The sequence below is a fragment of the Solanum stenotomum genome, chromosome 6, assembly GCF_019186545.1.
Source record: "Solanum stenotomum isolate F172 chromosome 6, ASM1918654v1, whole genome shotgun sequence".
Lineage (NCBI taxonomy): Eukaryota > Viridiplantae > Streptophyta > Magnoliopsida > Solanales > Solanaceae > Solanum > Solanum stenotomum.
Window position 1 is genome coordinate 12406367 of NC_064287.1, and position 18898 is coordinate 12425264.

Below are 18898 nucleotides of genomic sequence, written 5' to 3' on the forward strand. Positions count from 1 at the left end.
AAGTTTCCGCTACGGCAGAAAGTTGGGTCGCTCTGACGCCACCGCTATAGCGGGGTGAGGGACGCTGTGGCGGGCCAGATGCGACATAATGTCGTTAATAAACCCCTAAACGACCTTATTTGGTACTTTTTAACTTTTAGAGCTAAGGAACGACCTAGGCATTTTCTACTCATTTTTCACCATTCTTGAGGCTAAAGGTAAGCGTTTCACTCCCTGAATCTGTTTCTCGATCCGTAGAACGTAAAAGAATGGGTGACTATTGATTTGGGAGTGTTATAGATTCTATGGTGAAAACAACCCTAAATTGGTTTGTTGCGATCATGGGCTTGATCTTGGTTCATAGAATTGTTATATTTTTGGGTAATTAACGATTGTTTGTTGATTTACATGTTATTGTGATTGTTTTAGACCAAGAACAAGCGGAACGAATTCGGAAAGAAAAGGATCAAATTTCTTAGGGTTTCAAGCATGTTCTGAGGTAAGTGATGATTGTGATTCTATGATTGTGCGATGTATGCTTGCTCTTTCTTCATTATGATACTTGTGTATGTATGAATATTGCAATGTTGATCACACTTGTTGTAAATGAGATATATTAATTACCATTGCAATGAAATCATGAATTAATTGTATGATCTTGATGGTGTACTTGTGATTGTGATTGTGGTGTGTGAATGAGATCGTTTGCCACGTTCCAGCATAACTAACTTGGATCAGATTGCCACGTTCCGACATATCTATTGGCTCGGTTGCCATGTTTCGGCATAATTATGGAATTGGTTGCCACGTTCTAGCATAAATATGGGAACAGATTGCCACATTTTGGCAAAGTAAATGTTTGGGTTTTGGTTCCGTGAGAAGGCCATTGGATTGAGTTGCATGAGACGACCAAATAAGGTGATGTAATATGTGAAATGCGTTGTTGATCTTTCATGTTGATAATGTTATTTATGTTGATATATATGCATCTGATTATAATGTTGTTTGACTTATTTATGTTGCACTAGTAGGATAGCGGCGTGATCCTACCAGTACACTGTGGTTTTATACTGATACTGCACTTACTCTTTCTTTGTTGAGTACAGGGCATCTTCAAGTGGCTACTAACAGATCTCACTTAGGAGATCAGTGATCATTCGAATTCAAGGGTGACCTAATTTTTCTAGGCTGCCATGGAATTTTCTTCAGTCTATGTCCATCATTTTCGGACTTAGACAATTGTTTTAGTTAGTTCATTAGTATCTGCTTATTTAGACTTGGATCATTGTTAGATGTTTTGGTACATTGACTTTCAGGTTCTAGGTTTATTTCCGCATTGTTAGTTGTTAGATATTTTGTTGAAGTTATAAGAACTTTCGTTTAGCATTTATTTATGTTTTCCTACGTAAAATGCCTTAGTTTTTGGATTAGTTGCTTGGTTTGGGTTGTAGTAGTGGTTCTCCCATCGAAGTGTTAGTGTGGGTGCCAATCACGACGGTATGGGTCGTGACAAAGTGGTATTAGGGCCTAGGTTCGTTGATCTCAATGTACCAAAAAGTGTCTAATAGAGTCGCGGTACGGTACGGGGACACCTTTACTTTTCTTCGAGAGGCTATAGGGCTTTAGGAAATCTCTATTTTTCTCTTGTCTCCTTTCGTTCTATGACTTGATTCCAATTGATATCTGGCGATTCAAATTGGTATCTAACCTCCTTCACTCTTCTGTTCGCAAATGCTTAACACTAGGTATAACGGTGTTAGGCCCGTAGCTCCTGTCAATGCTCCAACTGATGAATCTGCAGTGAGAGGTCGCGGTCGAGGTCGAGGTAGAGGTAGAGGAAAAGCTAGGGGTAGAGGCTGTGGAAGAGTAGCGCATGCTGAAAATGAGGTACCTGTTGAGAATGTGCATGTGAATGATAACCCTCCTACGCATAATGAAGAGATAGAGAAGAATGTGGATGTCGAGGATGTTGAAGAGATTGGACAAGAGGAAGAGGTGCATGCTGGAAATGCAGGTGTTCCTCATTTGGATCCGGTGTTAGATCAACATATCGTGTCCATTTTGAAGGGGTTGGCTGACCTGGACTGCTTCCATCTTCCCAAGCAACTCAGGCTCCCGCTAATCCCTATATTGCTAGCACTGTGCCCAAGACGGGTGGAATGGGAGGTAATGATGCTTTCTTCCATCCTTTGTTGGGTTCTATTATGACTGGGAACGAGCATGATATGTTGACTAAGTTTCTGAAGCTTAAGCCTCTAGTATTTCTTGGTTTTGAGACTGAATATGCTTATCAGTTTATCTTAGATTGTTATGAGAGGCTGCATAAATTGGGCATTGTTTTCTATCATGGAGTTGAGTTCGTATCTTTCCAACTTCAAGGTGAGGCCAAGCAGTGGTGGATAGCTTATATGGAGTGCAAATCTAGTACTTTACCTCCACTTACTTGGACCCAATTTCATGCTCTATTTCTAGAAAAGTATGTGCCCAAAACTTTGAGGGATCGCAAGAAGGATGAATTTATGGCTTTAGAGCAATGTGATATGTCTGTGGCTGCTTATGAGGCCAAGTTCCATGCCTTATCCAGATATGCTATGCAATTGGTTATTACTGATGAGGAGAGGATCCAGTTGTTTATTAGAGGTTTGAATTCTAAGTTGCAAGTATTATCTGTTCATATGACTTCTGCAGGGAGGAGTTTTAATGAGGTGACAGACTATGTTAAGAATGTAGAGGAGGTGAGGTGAGACGGTCAAGCTAAGGCTTGGGCAAAAAGGGCAAAGAATTCTGGTAACTTTTCAGGCTCTTACTCTAAGGGGTCTGGAAGGCCAACACTTGCAGTCAAGCCAATTAAGTTTGCTATGCCCGCCTCTACAGGTAACTATTCAGAAACTCTATCTCATAATTTTCAGGATAGTCAGAGTGTCGTGCCTGCGACGGGCAGCAGACCATCTTGTGATCGTATTTGCTACAACTGTGGTGAACTTGGGCACATGAGGAGAGATAGCCCCCATCCACGTATGTTAGATTTCGTGCAACCGCAGTAGTCTAGAGCAGTGGTACCCGTGGGGAACTGTAATAATGGTAGAGGACATCCACAAGGTGGGCGATGAGGTAATTAGCGAGGCAGTGGAGGTAGAGGAAATGGTAACGATAATAGTGGTAGGGGTAACGCGCAAATAGGGACGGAAGTAGCTCGACAATATGATAGGGCTGAATGTTATGCTTTTTCGAGCAAAAATGAGGCGGAGGCATCCAACGTGGTTCTTACAGGTACTAGCGGTTCTCATAGATACTATTCTCACAGGTACAATTCTTGTAATTCTTGTATGTGACCAGATGGCTAATGTGTTATTCGATCCGGGTTCTACTTATTCGTGTGATATACTTGATGTCCCCATTCGTGTTTCTACCCCTGTTGGAGAGTCAGTCATAGTTACTCATGTCTATCATTCTTGTCCTATTGTGTTTATGGTTTTATGACTTGGGATGATTTGGAGATTTTGGATATGATTGGCTTTGACATAATCTTAGGCATGACTTGGTTGTCCTCCTATTATATTGTGCTTAATTATAATACTAAGTCTGTGACTCTAGAAATTTCGGGAAAAGAAAGATTAGAGTGGGAAGGGGTGTACAAGCCTAAGAAAGCTAAGATTATATCCTCCATTCGAGCTAGTAAATTAGTAGAGCAGGGTTGTTTGGCTTATTTGGCTCATGTTAGGGATGTTGAGATTAAGCCTCCATCCATTGGGTCTATTCCTGTGGTGTCTGAATTTAATGATGTGTTCCCTAATGACTTGCCTGGTATGCCTCCGGATAGAGATATAGATTTTTTCATTGATTTGGAGCCTGGTACTCGTCCCATTCTATCCGTCCATATCCATGGCTCCCGACAGAATTAAGAGTGCTTAAGGCTCAAATCCAAGAGCTCCTTGATAAGGGATTTATTCTCCCTAGTGCTTCCCCATGGGGTGCTCCAGTTTTGTTTGTTAATAAAAATGATGGTAGTATGAGAATGTATATAGATTACCGGCAATTAAATAGGGTCACTATTCGGAATAGGTACCCCTTGCCTAGAATAGATCATCTCTTTGACCAATTGCAAGGTGCAGCGGTTTTCTCAAAGATTGATCTAAGATCCGATTACCATCAATTGAAAATTAGGCCTGAGGATGTGCCTAAGACGGTGTTTAGAGCTTGTTATGGGCACTATGAGTTTCTGGTTATGTCTTTTGGTTTGACCAATGCGCTTGGAGCTTTCATGAGTTTGATGAATGGGTGTTCAAGCCATTTCTTGATTCCTTCGTGATAGTCTTTATTGATGATATTTTGGTTTATTCGAAAAGTGAAGAAGAGCATGCCAACCATCTACGTACTGTTTTGGGTGTTCTTGGGGAACAAAGGTTATATGCTAAATTTTCAAAGTGTGAATTTTGGTTGAAATTAGTTGCATTTTTGGGGCATGTAGTGTCAAAAGAAGGTGTAATGGTAGATCTTCAGAAGATTGAAGCGGTTAGGAATTGGGTTAAGTCTAGCTCTGTGACTGAAGTTGGGAGTTTTGTGGGACTCGCTAGCTATTATCATCGATTTGTTAAGAATTTTGCTTCCATTGCTACTCACTTGACTAACTTGACCAAAAAGGAGATATCATTTGAATGAACTAGTAAGTGTGAAGAGATCTTTCAAAAGCTCAAGACTCTTTTGACCACCGCACCTATTCTAGCATTACCGATGGAAAGTAAGGATTTTATAGTTTATTGTGATGCTTCTCATTCTGGATTGGGCGATGTGTTAATGCAGGATAAGAATGTTATAGTCTATGCGTCGCGCCAATTGAAGGTGCATGAGAGAAATTATCCAATCCATGATTTGGAGTTGGCGGCGGTAATATTTGCTCTTAAGATCTGGCGGCATTATCTTTATGGTGTTAAGTGTGAAGTGTTTACTGATCATCGTAGTTTGCAACATGTGTTCACTCAAAAGGATCTGAATTTGAGACAACGAAGATGGTTGGAGTTACTCAAGGATTATGATGTGACCATTCAATACCATCAGGGTAAGGCTAATGTTGTGGCAGACGCTTTGAGTTGAAAGGCGGTAAGTATGGGTAGCTTAGTTTACTTGAGTGTAACCAAGCGACCTTTGGCCAAGGAAATTCAGACCTTAGAATCTAAGTTCATGCAGTTGGACATCTCTGAAAGAGGTGGGGTGTTAGCTGGCATTGAAGTTAAGGCCACATTTATTGAAGAGATCAAGTCCAAACAATTTGAGGATGAAAATTTGAGCGAACTCAAGGAGAAGATGGCGAATGGTAAGGAACAAGAGACCACTCTTGATGCAGATGGTGTACTTAGTGTTAAGAGGAGAATTTGTGTTCCTTGAGTTGATGACTTGATTCAAAAATTGTTGGCAGAATTTCATGGTTCACGATATTCTATTCATCCGGGTGTGATCAAGATGTATAGAGATCTGAAACGAATTTATTGGTGGTCGGGCATGAAGAAAGACATAGAGGAGTTTGTGGCTAAGTGTCAAAATTGTCAAGAAGTGAAATATGAACATCAAAGGCCTGCAGGTTTACTTCAAAGAATGCCAATTCTGGAGTGGAAGTGGGAAAGAATAGCTATGGATTTTAGGGTTAGTCTTCCCAAGACTTTGGGGAAGTTTGATTCTGTTTGGGTAGTGGTTGATAGATTGACTAAATCAGCCCATTTCATTTCGATAAGAATAAATTATAACACCAAACAATTGACTAAGGTGTACGTGAAAGAGATAGTGTGGTTGCGTGGGGTGCCCCTTTCTATCATCTTAGATTGTGGTACCCAATTCACTTCCATGCTTTGGAGGAAATTGCATGATGAATTGGGAACACAACTCACTTTTAGTACAGGCTTTCATCTACAGACGGATGGACAATCTGGAAGGACTATTCAAGTGTTGGAAGATATATTGAGAACATGTGCGATTGATTTTGGAGGGCATTGGGATAAATTCTTACCTTGGTATGAGTTCTCCTATAATAATAGTTATCACTCCAGCATTGATATGGTACCATTTGAAGCATTATATGGGAGGAGTTTTAGATCACCCATAAGTTGGTTTGAGGCTGGAGATGTGAAACCTTTGGGAGTTGATTTAGGGAAGGATGCTCAAGATAAGGTGTAGATTATTCAAGCTAAACTTCTAGCAGCCCAGAGTAGACAGAAGAAGTATGTGGATCATAAAGTAAGAGATATGGAATTTCAAACTGGTGAGAACGTTCTTCTTAAGGTATCACCCATGAAAGGAGTGATGAGATTTGGTAAGAAGGGCAAGTTAAGTCCGCGATATATTGGTCCTTTTGAGGTTCTTAAATGTGTGGGGCTGGTGGCGTATAGATTGGCTCTACCCTATAATTTATCCGGTGTTCATCTGATATTTCATGTGTCTATATTGAAGAGATATCATGGTGACGAAGATTATATCATTAAGTGGGACTCAATTGTGCTACACAAGGATCTCCAATATGTGGAGGAACCGATTGCTATTCTTGATCGTGATGTGCATAGGTTGAGGACTAAGGAGATTAAGTCTGTGAAAGTTCAATCATCGTCCAGTTGAGGAAGCAACTTAGGGAATCGAAAGGGACATGCAAGACAAGTATCCCCAATTGTTCGTCGAATCAGGTACTACTTCATTCTTTCCTTAGCCTACTTTTCCTAAGTTTTGTCACTTGGGGACGAGTGATGGGTAAATTGGTATCTATTGTAACGATCGGGTTCCGTCGTTATAGAAATGCCAACGGGGGAAATTTGGGGCCAAAAAAACTTTTTCGTAGTACTTGAATTTTCGCAACCTTGTGCAGATTTGGAGGAAATTGGAGTCACCAAGGTGTAGGGAAATCTGGTAATAATCGGGTGGAGTAATTATAGTTTTGATTGCATGAGTGGTTAGATAACTTGATAAGAAATCCGTATGACTTTACGGAATTGAATTCGGGTGAGTAGAACTCTCGAAATCGGCGTAAAGGGTATTTTTCTGATCGTCGTGGGTTAGAGGTATGTTGTGAAATGGGATTTTGGAATTTCTTCAATTGACTCTATGCTTCCGTTTGTGCCACTTTGGTGGGAGTCAGGCTGCTCTGGCGGGTCCACTACAGCGGGATATGAGGCGCTGTAGTGTGTACGACGAGACTTAAAATCGTAGGGAAGGATGAATGCTCACTGGTTTGAAATTGCCGCTATGGCGGGAGGTTGGGTTGCTATGGCGCTACCGCTACAGCTGGGTGAGGGGGAACCTCTCACATGTTTTTGGAATTTGACATCAGGAAGTCGCTGTGACGGGCCAGACGTGACTTAATATTGTTAATAAACCCCTGAACGACCTTATTTCACACTTTTCGACTTTTAGAGCTAATGAACAACCCCCAGGCAAAATCTACTCATTTTTCACCATTCTTGAGGCTAAAGGTAAGCGTTTCACTCCCCGAATCCGTTTCTCGATCCGTAGAATGTAATATAATGGGTGAATATTGATTGGGGAGGGTTTTGTTATAGGTTTCATGGTGAAACAAACCTAAATTGGTTTGTTTGGATCATGGGTTTGATATAGGATCATAAAATTGTTATAGTTTCGGGTAATTAGCGATTGTTTGTTGATTCTCGTGTTATTGTGATTTTTTGTAGACCAAGAACAAGCGAAACGAATCCAGAAAAGGAAGGATCAAGTTTCTTAGGGTTTCAAGCTTGTTTCGAGGTAGGTGATGGTTGTGATTCTATGATTGTGTGACGTATGCTTGTTCTTGCTTCATTATGATACTTGTGTAGCTATCAATGTTGCAATGTTGATCACACTTGTTGTAAATGAGAAGAATTAATTACCGTTGCCATGAAATCATGAATTAAATGTATGATCTTGATAATGTACTTGTGATTGTGATTGTGGTGTGTGAATAGGATCGATTTCCACGTTCTGGCATACCTAACTTGGATCGAATTGCCACGTTCCGACATAAATATTGGATCGGTTTCCACGTTCCAGCGTAATTATGGGATCGGTTGCCACCTTCCAGTATAAATATGGGATCAGATTGCCAAGTTCCGGCAAGCTAATTGTTTGGGTTTGGGTTCCGTGAGAGGACCATTGGATTGGGTTCTATGAGACGACCAAATGAGGTGATGTAATATGTGAAATGCGGTGTTGATCTTTCATGTTGATAATGTTGTATATGTTAATATATATGCATGTGATTATAATGTTGTTTGACTTGTTTATGTTGCACTAGTGGGATAGCCGCGTGATCCTACCAGTACACTGTGGTTGTGTACTGATACTGCACTTACTCTTTCTTTGTTGAGTATAGGGCATCTTCAAGCGGCTACTGACAGACCTCGCTTAGGAGATCAGTGATCGTTCGAATTCAAGGGTGAGCTAATTTGTCCGGGCTGCCATGGAATTCTCTTTCGTCAATGTCCATCATTTCCAGACTTAGACAACTGTTTTAGTTAGTTCGTTAGTATCTTCTTATTTAGACTTGGATCATTGTTAGATATTTTGGTACATTGGCTTTCAGGTTCTAGATTTATTTCCGCATTGTTAGTTATTTGATCTTTGTTGACGTTATGAGAATAACATTTATTTCTGTTTTCCTATGTTAAATGCCTTAGTCTTTGGATTAGTTTCTTGGTATGGGTTGTAGTAGTGGTTCTCCTACTGGAGTGTTAGTATGGTGCCAATCACAACGGTCTGGATCGTGACAGGGAGCAATGGAAATGACGTGATGTGTTCAATTATTTCACTTGATTTATCTTAATGAATAAAAATGGGATTAAAGAAAGAGGCAATGTGTTGGTCATAATTATTTGTGAATTGCCTTGTTGTTGACCCTAAATTTGTTGATTAATGAAATGCTTTGATAGCATTATTGTGGACTTGGATTGTTTGAGTTGTTGTCTCTTCCTTATGGTGTGAAATTTCTTATTTGCATTGAGTTCTTTATACCGTGAAGAGACATGTGATGATCATGCCGACGTAAATGGTTTCGGGAAGATATATGATATATAGCTGAAGGGAAATGGTTCCGACTAGCGATATGATATAAATCCCTAGAGAACTGGTTCTTGCTACTGATATTATATCAAAAGAGATGGTTCCGGCAAGTGATATCATAAAAATGAGGTGAAATGGTTCAACTAGTGATATAATATAAAGGCGAAGGAAAAATGGTTCCAGCTAGTGATGTTGTGCCGAAGAGAAATGTTATGGGCCATAGTTTAATCTGCTGGACACTTGTCATATATCTACTTGAAACTTTAGAATGACCTACTTGCTACTTGTGATTGGCATACTTGAAACTTATTGGTTGTTGGACTGCGATTATTGGACTGTGATTGTTAAGCCTTTGGAATTGTGTATTGTAAATTTTTTAGGGTGGACTGATTTATGCTGGTTGTAGTTGTAGGAGATTCGGTTTGGATAAAAGGAGTACTCGTATTCTAGAATAATTTATATTTATTTAGTAGGTTGCTTGCTGAGCACCGTGTTGGTCGGTACTTACTCCTTGCTTCTACACTTATGTAGGTTCCAAGCCTAGTTCTGTGTGATTGCTTTTCTTCATCACCATTCTCTTTGGCTCAACAAGGATTTTGAAAGGTAGCTGTTTGTCATCCTGGCGGGCCCTCTTCTTCCTTTATGTTTATGCTTTGTTCTATTTGAGAAATAAAGACTTTTGAAACTTATAATTATCTTTCAATTTTGTCTTAATACATTAGTGGATTGAACACGTGACAACAAAGCTTTGGGTTATATTAGAATGACTAAATTTTTTGCTCCTTTATTTATTTTGTCTTCCTTTCAGCCTCTCTTAGCAGTTTTTGGTTTTGAAGCAGACTTGTTGAACTGGGATATACGAGTTCAATCTCTTCATTTTTTGGGTCGTGCGACTAATTTATTCTTAACTTTGTTATGTAATTCTAGAAACTATCAATACCTATTTTTAGGATCTTATTAAGGTGGTTCTTACTTCAGTTTTATCTGGTTTATGATTTCTTAAGATGTTATTGTCAAGAGAGGAATATGTTGCTACCTTGTGATTGAATCTTTGGTTATTGAAGATAATCTTGTCTTTTAAACCTACTTGGAGATATAAGGTTTGGAAATGCTCTTATTCAGAGCCTTGTCTCTCTGTTATCAAGGTCTTTCTCTTAAATATAACCATAGGACATTTTTAGGAAGGGGCAACTCTTTTCAAACATGGACTAAAAAGAGGAGTAAAAATTATTTGGGCCATTGTGGGGTGCTGCTATGATGGTCAAGGGACCACTAGATTGATTCGAGCTATATTATCCAAGGGACTGCTATAGTGGTCCAAGAGAGTCCTTTCCTGGATAATCCAATGTAAGAGAAGTATTTTTTTCCTGCAAGGCGGGTCGATCCCACATTTACTCAACTAGATAGACCCAATTTTAGACTATGGAATTTTACCGCAGGTATTTTAAAAAAATGAAATGATGGATCATTACATTTAAAGGAGTTTAACTAAACATGACATAAACTCAATAAAATTGAAGTTCTTTCTTCCGCTCTCTTATAAAGAGATGGACATTAGTTAGAAAGAATCAAAGAAATATATATATGGATCCCAATATGATTAATATTTATCTTATTGACCATAAAAGGAGATTATTTCATGAGAGTAATAAATGTACATATTCATTTGATAAAAAAATAGTAAGACGTCTTCAAATAATTTCTCTTCATCTTGAGTACTTTTCTTAAAATGAATAAAATATATCTTTTTATTTTAACACTATTGTAAACACATCAGTTTGGTAAGTGTTTTGTGCAATTATTTCATATTGACTTGAGTCCAAACTAATATAGAAATGTATATAATGTGAATGGAGTGACAGGTTGGTGAGTATCAGACATTAACACAAACATATTTAAGCAAGATTTTGTTTCAAATATATTTGAAAGCAACATAATTTTTTCACTAAATATGGTTTATCCGAAATGAATGAAAATAATAATGTGCTTTGACAAACGATGTAACTTCTTCAATCATACATACAACACCATTTAAAATTTTAAAAAAAATTGTGTTTTTAAAATTAACCATCAAATTGAATAATTTTAAGCATATTCAAATACTATCAAAATTTATACTTCAATATTCCTAACCAATATTTAAAATGTTCCCTTGTTTCAATATTTAATTAAGTACATCCTTGAATCATAATATACTTTTTATTTTTTAAAAACTCGATGAAAGAAATGAGTAAACAAATATGGTTGTGATAACTTTATGACCATGTTCTATGAACACTACTTAAATTTAAACCACATTAATAGTTCTCATATTAAGTTGGTCAACATAATACCGGAATCATAAGTAAATATATTTCAAGATGATTCTATCTAGCTTTTATCTAATATCCACTCATTTAGTGTTTTCCAAAATAGTTCTTGGTAGTAAGAAAAAGTCTCTAATTCAAACTTTTAAAAATGTATAAAATTAAAATTTTCTCCATAAATGGGAGTCAATCCTAGGCAAGAAAATCACAACAACTACTACTACAACAAAGAAATTTTATCCCTCATATCCAAACAAACACATTTCTCCTCCCCTTTATACATGGATAGAAACAAAGTGAACTATGCTTTGATTGAAGATGCTAGTAAAAGAAAAGTCTCATATAATGAGTATTTATGTTGTTTACTATTTTTCATATCTAAATTGTGTCATTGGACTCTCCGAATAAGTTTTCCTTCGTCCTCCTTTGATGTGTCCTTTTGTCGTATTCCTTAATTTGTTTCAAAGTTTGTAGTTTCATTCACTTATTAAATCAATGGTCAATTATTTTAATGTTTATTAGATACAAATTTATTTATTTTATCATTTACTACTATTATTATTGAAATGTTGTTGTTAGTATAATTTTTTAAAATGGCCTCTTAAACCTAAAAATCTAACAAACCAATTTACATAGAGGGTAAAATATTATTTTGGAACTTTCTGGTGTAAATTAGTAACACATCTAATATTAAAATTGAATTAAACAATATAATTAATTGTCTTATTTAATATTCATATATATTTTTAAATATGGTGATTTTCACAAGATTCATCAAATTTGTGGCTTTTGTATGTTAAAAACTTCAAAGTTTCTATTTTAACTTAATTTTTAGAATTGATGTTTGTACTCCCAAAACATTGAATTGGATCATCACTTTTATACATATTTTGGTTCCATTTTTCTTAGTTTTTTCTCCCTTCGTGAAGTAGAGAATTTCTTCCTATGTTCGAAGTCTATTGGATAAAATAAATGTATCCCCTGCATTAGAAAAAATATTTTTTTGTGTTTATTTATAAATTGGAAGGCACAAATATTCAGATAAGAAATAAAAAATAAGGCAAGGGAGATGATAATATATTAATAGGTAAAAAGTGAACCATGACGGTTAATAATACACCAAATTTAATATAAAAATTGAGATTTACAAATATCCTAAGGTTACTGAAACATGTTGGTGAATGTTTTAAGCTTGTTGAAATATTTTTTTTATGATGTTCATTTGACCCTAATGGGCATCTTTATGTTGTGATAAATTTTCCCGTTTGGCCTGTACTGTTAATTTTGAACAACTACTGGTCTGTATATATATTTTTGGTTGTGCATATTCATGTGTTATAGTATATCTTTTGGATTTTATTTATACTATAGTTCTTTCCCAATAGTTGTCTTTATTGTCAAACCCGGTGACTTGTCCAATTAATGATTTGCTAGAAACAAAGTCAAAGTAAGATACTATGGATAGTTTGGTTGATACCAAGTGACTGATATGATCCAAATAAATTAAGTCAATTTTAAAATGATCCATGATATTTAGTGTTAATGTTTTCATTTAGTTGTTATCATTCCTATAGAGTCTAATGCGTCAAGTTGGTATTAATATAATTGTTTTCTATTTGGTTGACATTTTCCATGAGTGGTGACTTATTGTCTTCACCTTTCCATATATCGTACCCAGAAGTCTTAATTGACCTTAAAATAAGTATGTATGAATTAGTAGAGAATAACATAATAGACAAGTTTATGATACTACGTGTGTGCATGTTGACATCTTCCTGAGAGTGAGTTTTTGGTTCTGAATCTTAAATTCTCTACTTTCATTTATACTATATGTTTTGGGGATCTTCTTTTCTTGAGTTGGCACATTTAAATAGAAGAGGTTATTGCCATTGCCAAATAGTTTTCGTGAAATAAGACATAGATTTTATGAATAATAATTGAGCTTAAATGTTGTCTTGTGATAAACCGTGGCTTCTATGATTCAGTGTTACTGTCAAGTCAAATTCTTGCTAGGTACATGAGTGAAGTAAGTCTAAGAGAGTTTTCGGTTTTTTATTCAGAGTTTTCTTTTATGATTTGAGGTCCTAAGTTGGAAAATTGTGGAATTTTAGCCTTTTGGTTGACTTTAGTCAACATTCGGCGTTCGGATGCTCGGATCAGAAATGTCAGAGTTCTATTGGATTATGGCAATAATTTTGGCCTTGGTGAGGTCTTGATTGAATTTTCAGAGGCCCTGAGTCTTATTTAGCCTTTTTAGGCGTTATGATTAGTTTCTTGTGACTTACACGAAACTCGTGTCAAGGAGAACTCAGATTCTTGTTTCAATGATGCCATTTTGTACAGAATGTCAAGTATAGTCAGTTTTGAAATATGATTTGTATGTACGATATTTCGAAAAAATCCTGATGGTCCCTTTGATGTTTTGAGAGTGAACTTAATTTTCTGGTCCATGAGCTATATACCCTTTGCGTTTGGGATAGGCATTTTGCGTAAGCGACCTTCACTTAAGCCAAGGCATGATCTCTAAAGCCAAGGGCGAACTTTTGTGGGGTTAGCTTAAGTAAGCCAAGGCGTGCTTTAGCGATAATTACTTATGTGGAGCCTGGTTTTAAAAAGTGAGACCCCTAATTTAAGTGGGGTTCGCTTAAGCGAAACCTGGTTTTACATAAGACATCTGAGAGGTATTTTGGCCTACCATTTTGAGGTTTAATCCCCATTTTCTATTTTTGAGATTTGTAAAATCCTTGGAGGCGATATTGAAAATGTTTCTTGGGCTATGCCATTTGGATAAGCCTTTGTGACCCTAAATCATCAATATCCTTTAATCATTTTATGGATTTAAACATTAAAAGTTGGTGTAACACCCAGAAAATTTGTAAGCTAAAGCCCGAACCATTCTTAATTTACATGTAAAGTTGTATCAGATTATTTTTATATTGATCATAGGTGTAAAGGTCAATTCTTTAGTGTGGGAATGGTTTTGGATATGAATTAAGATCACCAGAACCCCTAGCACAAAGTTGATTTGAAATCTTTCTTGCCAATTAAGTTTTGACATAAGATTTTTACTTAATTAAACTTCAAACAACCATATCTCACAGCAAAAAATGAATTAGGTGACCTTTGACCTATTTAATTGATGTTCTATGAGTCCCCTTTCCAATGCCACCAAGTTTGCCCCATTTCGAGTTAAGAGAAAAAGTTATGGCTATTTTATCGGAGATTGACACGTCACAATTTCCTTAGTCAATTCCTACTTATTGCTTCTATGGGCCGTAGAAATTTTGTTGACCCGTACTATATATCAATTCGTAGAAAATTTTATAGAAGTAAAATTTTGGGGTTCAATTCCTACGGAACCATTAAACGGGTCATACGAATTTCTACCGGCCGTAGTTGGATTAGTAGAATGAATTCTTATGCCTAAAATTATAGTATAAATTCTACTGATTGCCTCTACGATCTGTAGAAACTTCTATGGGTTATAGATTGGAGCTGTAGAATGAAATTTGATCCTTAAAATTTAGTTGAATTCCAAAAATAGGATCTACTTTCCGTAGAACATACCACGAACCGTAGACGGGCCCCGTGAATGGTTTTTTTCACCTTTTTAAGAAGGGTATTTCAAACTTTTCCCACCCATTCTAAGGCTAAAACCTAACTTTTTACTCTAAGTTAAGGTTTAAAACAGTGTTAGATGATCTTTTACATTCATTAAAACTCCAAGTCATTAGATAAAGGTTACCAGAGGTGAAATGTTAGAGTTCGAGCGTTCTTCAAATTTTCACCGATCTCGCCAAGTAATTTGTTCTTCTTGGTATGTAAGGCTATCATAGTGATGGACTGAGTTATTCCTCACGCCCTACATCTACTTTCTATTAGTAAAGAATTATCTAGGGTTACATTTTTTGTTTTTATAATTCTTGTGATGAGTTTCATTGTTGAGTTCAGAATTATATTCCTTATTTTGGAGTTGCTATATCTTGCATTGAGATTCTTGAGTTGATTGTTCATTTCTATTTTTTAGCATGAACCCTATTACTAAGTTATTATTGATTTATTATCGCGTTACCATTGAGAAATATTTAACACAACCTCTTTTTTTGGTCATAAATTGGTTTTTAAGAAAGTAAAGACAAGCTTTAAGTAGAGTTTAAAGAATGATTTGAGTAAGAGTATAAGGGAACTAAGTATTCCCAATTGTATCAGTTTTTAAATTGGGAAAAAAGAAATTTTGATTTATTAACTAGTTAATGAGTTTAGAGATATTCCACAGCAGTACACTCTTTTAAGAGTATATTTTGAGCAATTACCTCGAATTGAGAAAGATTATATATTATACATTTGAGCTTGAGTATATATTAATTGGGAGTAATATTGAGCATTGCTATGGGGATGATTTCAGACAAGTCACATTCTTCATAAAGATGTAGCCGACATGGGTAATGGATTGTACTTTTTAGATGACTCCTTAATATTTCTTTCGAGCGGAGCTTTAGTGAATCCACTTAGTTGAGATGTTCTATATCCCGGCAAGATACAAGACAATTTTTGTAGCTTGGGCATGACATTGTATCCTCACGTTGCTCATAATGATGGTTGTTGATTAGAGAATCTCCCAAATAGAGTTAAAAGTGTATTTTATCATATCAGTTAATATGTTGAGTTCAATTATGATTAAGCATTTGTAAAGTTCAAATGATTTCACTCATTTATTTCTTTACATTCAAATTAGTATAAATTTATATCTATTGCAGTCCTTTAATTTAGTTATTTCAGTTCCGTTATATTACATAGTCGTACATACATGTGTTGGTGTGATTTGATCTGCATCTAGTTATGAGTCCAATACAGGTGTTCAAATCATCAATAGGCACTTTGTTGAGATCAGTTTGCACTCCCAGTTAGCATTTGGTGAGCCTCTTTGCATTCTAGAGGGCTCAACTCTCACCTTTTAGTTAGTTGATTGACATGTTGTGGGTCTTGTCCTGACATCCAAATTTAACAATAAAGGTTTCATAGATAGTTAGTTTTGATTATGTTTGTAGTATTCCTTTGTTAAACTGTTTTTTTGCTATTGTTGTTTTCAGAATATTTTGAGACAGTTGAGTACTTTTAGATTAAATAGGTTAATTGCGTTTAAAAGCTTAATTATGCTTAATTTAGTCTTTAGCTAACTAGCCAGCTAGGCCAGGGATTCGCTTGTGGATCATCTACGGTTCTCGAGTGTCGGCTATGTTCAAGGTGTAGGATTAGGTTACAGTTGGGATTTTGATTGGCAAATGACAAGGTTTTTCAAGAAATTGAGTTCTAAGCTAAAATGGTGATTGTGCACTGATTTTCACTCCTTTTTCGAAATGGTTTTCACAAATAAGTTCCAAATGTCTTGGGAAACATATTCTAGTAAATATTTTTGAATTCAAACCTCATTTTTTGGAATTGGGTTCTTCAGGTTATTTGACCCCTTTCTCAAAGTGAATGATTTGGGTGTTATTATTAGTTCTGGAATCTTATTTAGACTACCTGATTGAATAAGATTGTGTGTCTTTGTACATTGTTTGGAAAGGGAAATAACAAATCTTGGATTAACTTTTAATTGAATTGACGCAAGTGATTTCTAAACCTTGTAAAACTAGTAGAATCGTTTATTTCCCTTCACTATGTGTGTTGGGGAGTAATGGGAATGACGTGATGTGTTCAATTATTTCACTTTATTTATCTTAATGAATAGAAGTGGTGTAACACCCCGTATCCGAAACATTCCAAAATGTAGATTTTTTTTCAGAAATTGCATGTGCGACCCACGGTTGCCACCCTAGAACTGTAGGGGGACCCACGGTCCGTTCTTCTGGTCTGTGGTTCGCTACTGCAACCCTTCCCCAAAATCTCCCAGAAAATCAGCAAAGGTTCAACCTACGGACCGTAGGTCAGAGTATGATCCGTGGTCCAGGGCCGTAGGTTGGACCCCCAAATTTAGCTCTCTGAAGACGATCGACGGCTAACCAATATTTATCGTCAATCAATAGAAGGTCCGTCGGTCTGGTCTATTGGTGACCCTGATATCTTTTAAGTTAGGGTCGTTTGGTGTTTTCCTTATGCATTGGAACCCTAAACTATGTAGTTTTGGTCAGATTTAGCCTAGAAACAAAATTAGATTCTACCCTAAGGAAATCATTCACCAAAAACATAGAAAATTAAAACGCAGAAGGAGTAAGAGTCGACCAAGCCCTAGTCCAAGAACGCAATAGGTTTTCATCAGTTCTAGACCCTGAAATCGAAAAGCTTTCTCCGTGAATTTCGTCACCAACTATGTGGGATTTCACTAGTGGGTTCCTTTCACCCATTAGGTCCCTAATTTCAGTCAGAATCTTGATTCTATTAATATTATCTAGACCTATTCTTGAATGTTGGAGATTGTTGGGTTTTAGTTGTTAGAATGATCCAAATCAGATTATCATGATTTTAGTATCGTTTTGTGTAGATTCTTTCATAATTTCAGAACCCTAGCTATGTAGTTCTTTTAGTTCAGGAATTTCACATGCTAGGTCAGATATTTTAGATATACATGCCTCAGATTTGAATGATTCATTATCAGCATATTAATGTTACATTTTCGGTTAGCATGTTAGTATTTTGAGCTATCCAATATTATAGAAATCAGTCATAAATTGTTAACTACATAATCAATTGGGAGACCCTTAATACCGAGTGGACTAGGGTTAGTCACCCTCAAGTCCCAGAACTACGTGCTCCGTAGGTTGTTAGTCCCCTCTGTGGGCAACATTTTGTGATCACGCCAGTCATGCCTCTATACCTATGGCCAGGTATATTGGGTCCTCACGATGGGGCGTATACATTGTACTCCACATTTAGCTCATGTGGTTTTATGTCGGTTATTACTAGCTCCCTTACATTCAGATTCTATTGCATTGACCATGTTATCAATTACAGTTAGATATTCAGCCTCAACATGTTATAAACTTGGTCATTGCATTTAGTTATTTTATGCTTAGTATTCCCAGTTCAGTATCATGTTTATCTCATATCATTGCTCAGATATTATGATTTGGTTCAGTTACGTTATTGTTCAGTTTTGTTCTATCCTACATGCTCATGCCTTTCAAGTATTGCCGCATACTCTATGCTACATCTTCTCGTCATGTAGGTTCAGGTCCTCAGCTTCCAGATTCATGCATAGATCGGTTCCCAATCTCCAGTTCAGAAACATTAGTGCTGAGTCCTTATTCTTCGAGGACAAGTGACATGATTATCTTCCTTTGGTTTTAGTCTTTAGTTTCAGTTTTTTCTAGATTTCGCTGGGGCATGTCCCATCACTTCTAGTCAGTTAGAGGCTATTTTCAGACATAGATAGATTCAGCTATAGTGTTAGAGTTTGACTTTTCAGGGGTGTGAAGTGCACCACATCTAATGACAGGGAGGCTACGAAGTGTGTTAGGAAAACTTCACTCTCTTTGTTACTCTTATCGTACGCGTGGCGCAATCTAATTTCCTCATTCTAATCTATCGTTATGTGCTTAAGATCATGCCTCCTCATAGAGCTTATGCAAGGAATGCTAATGAACACA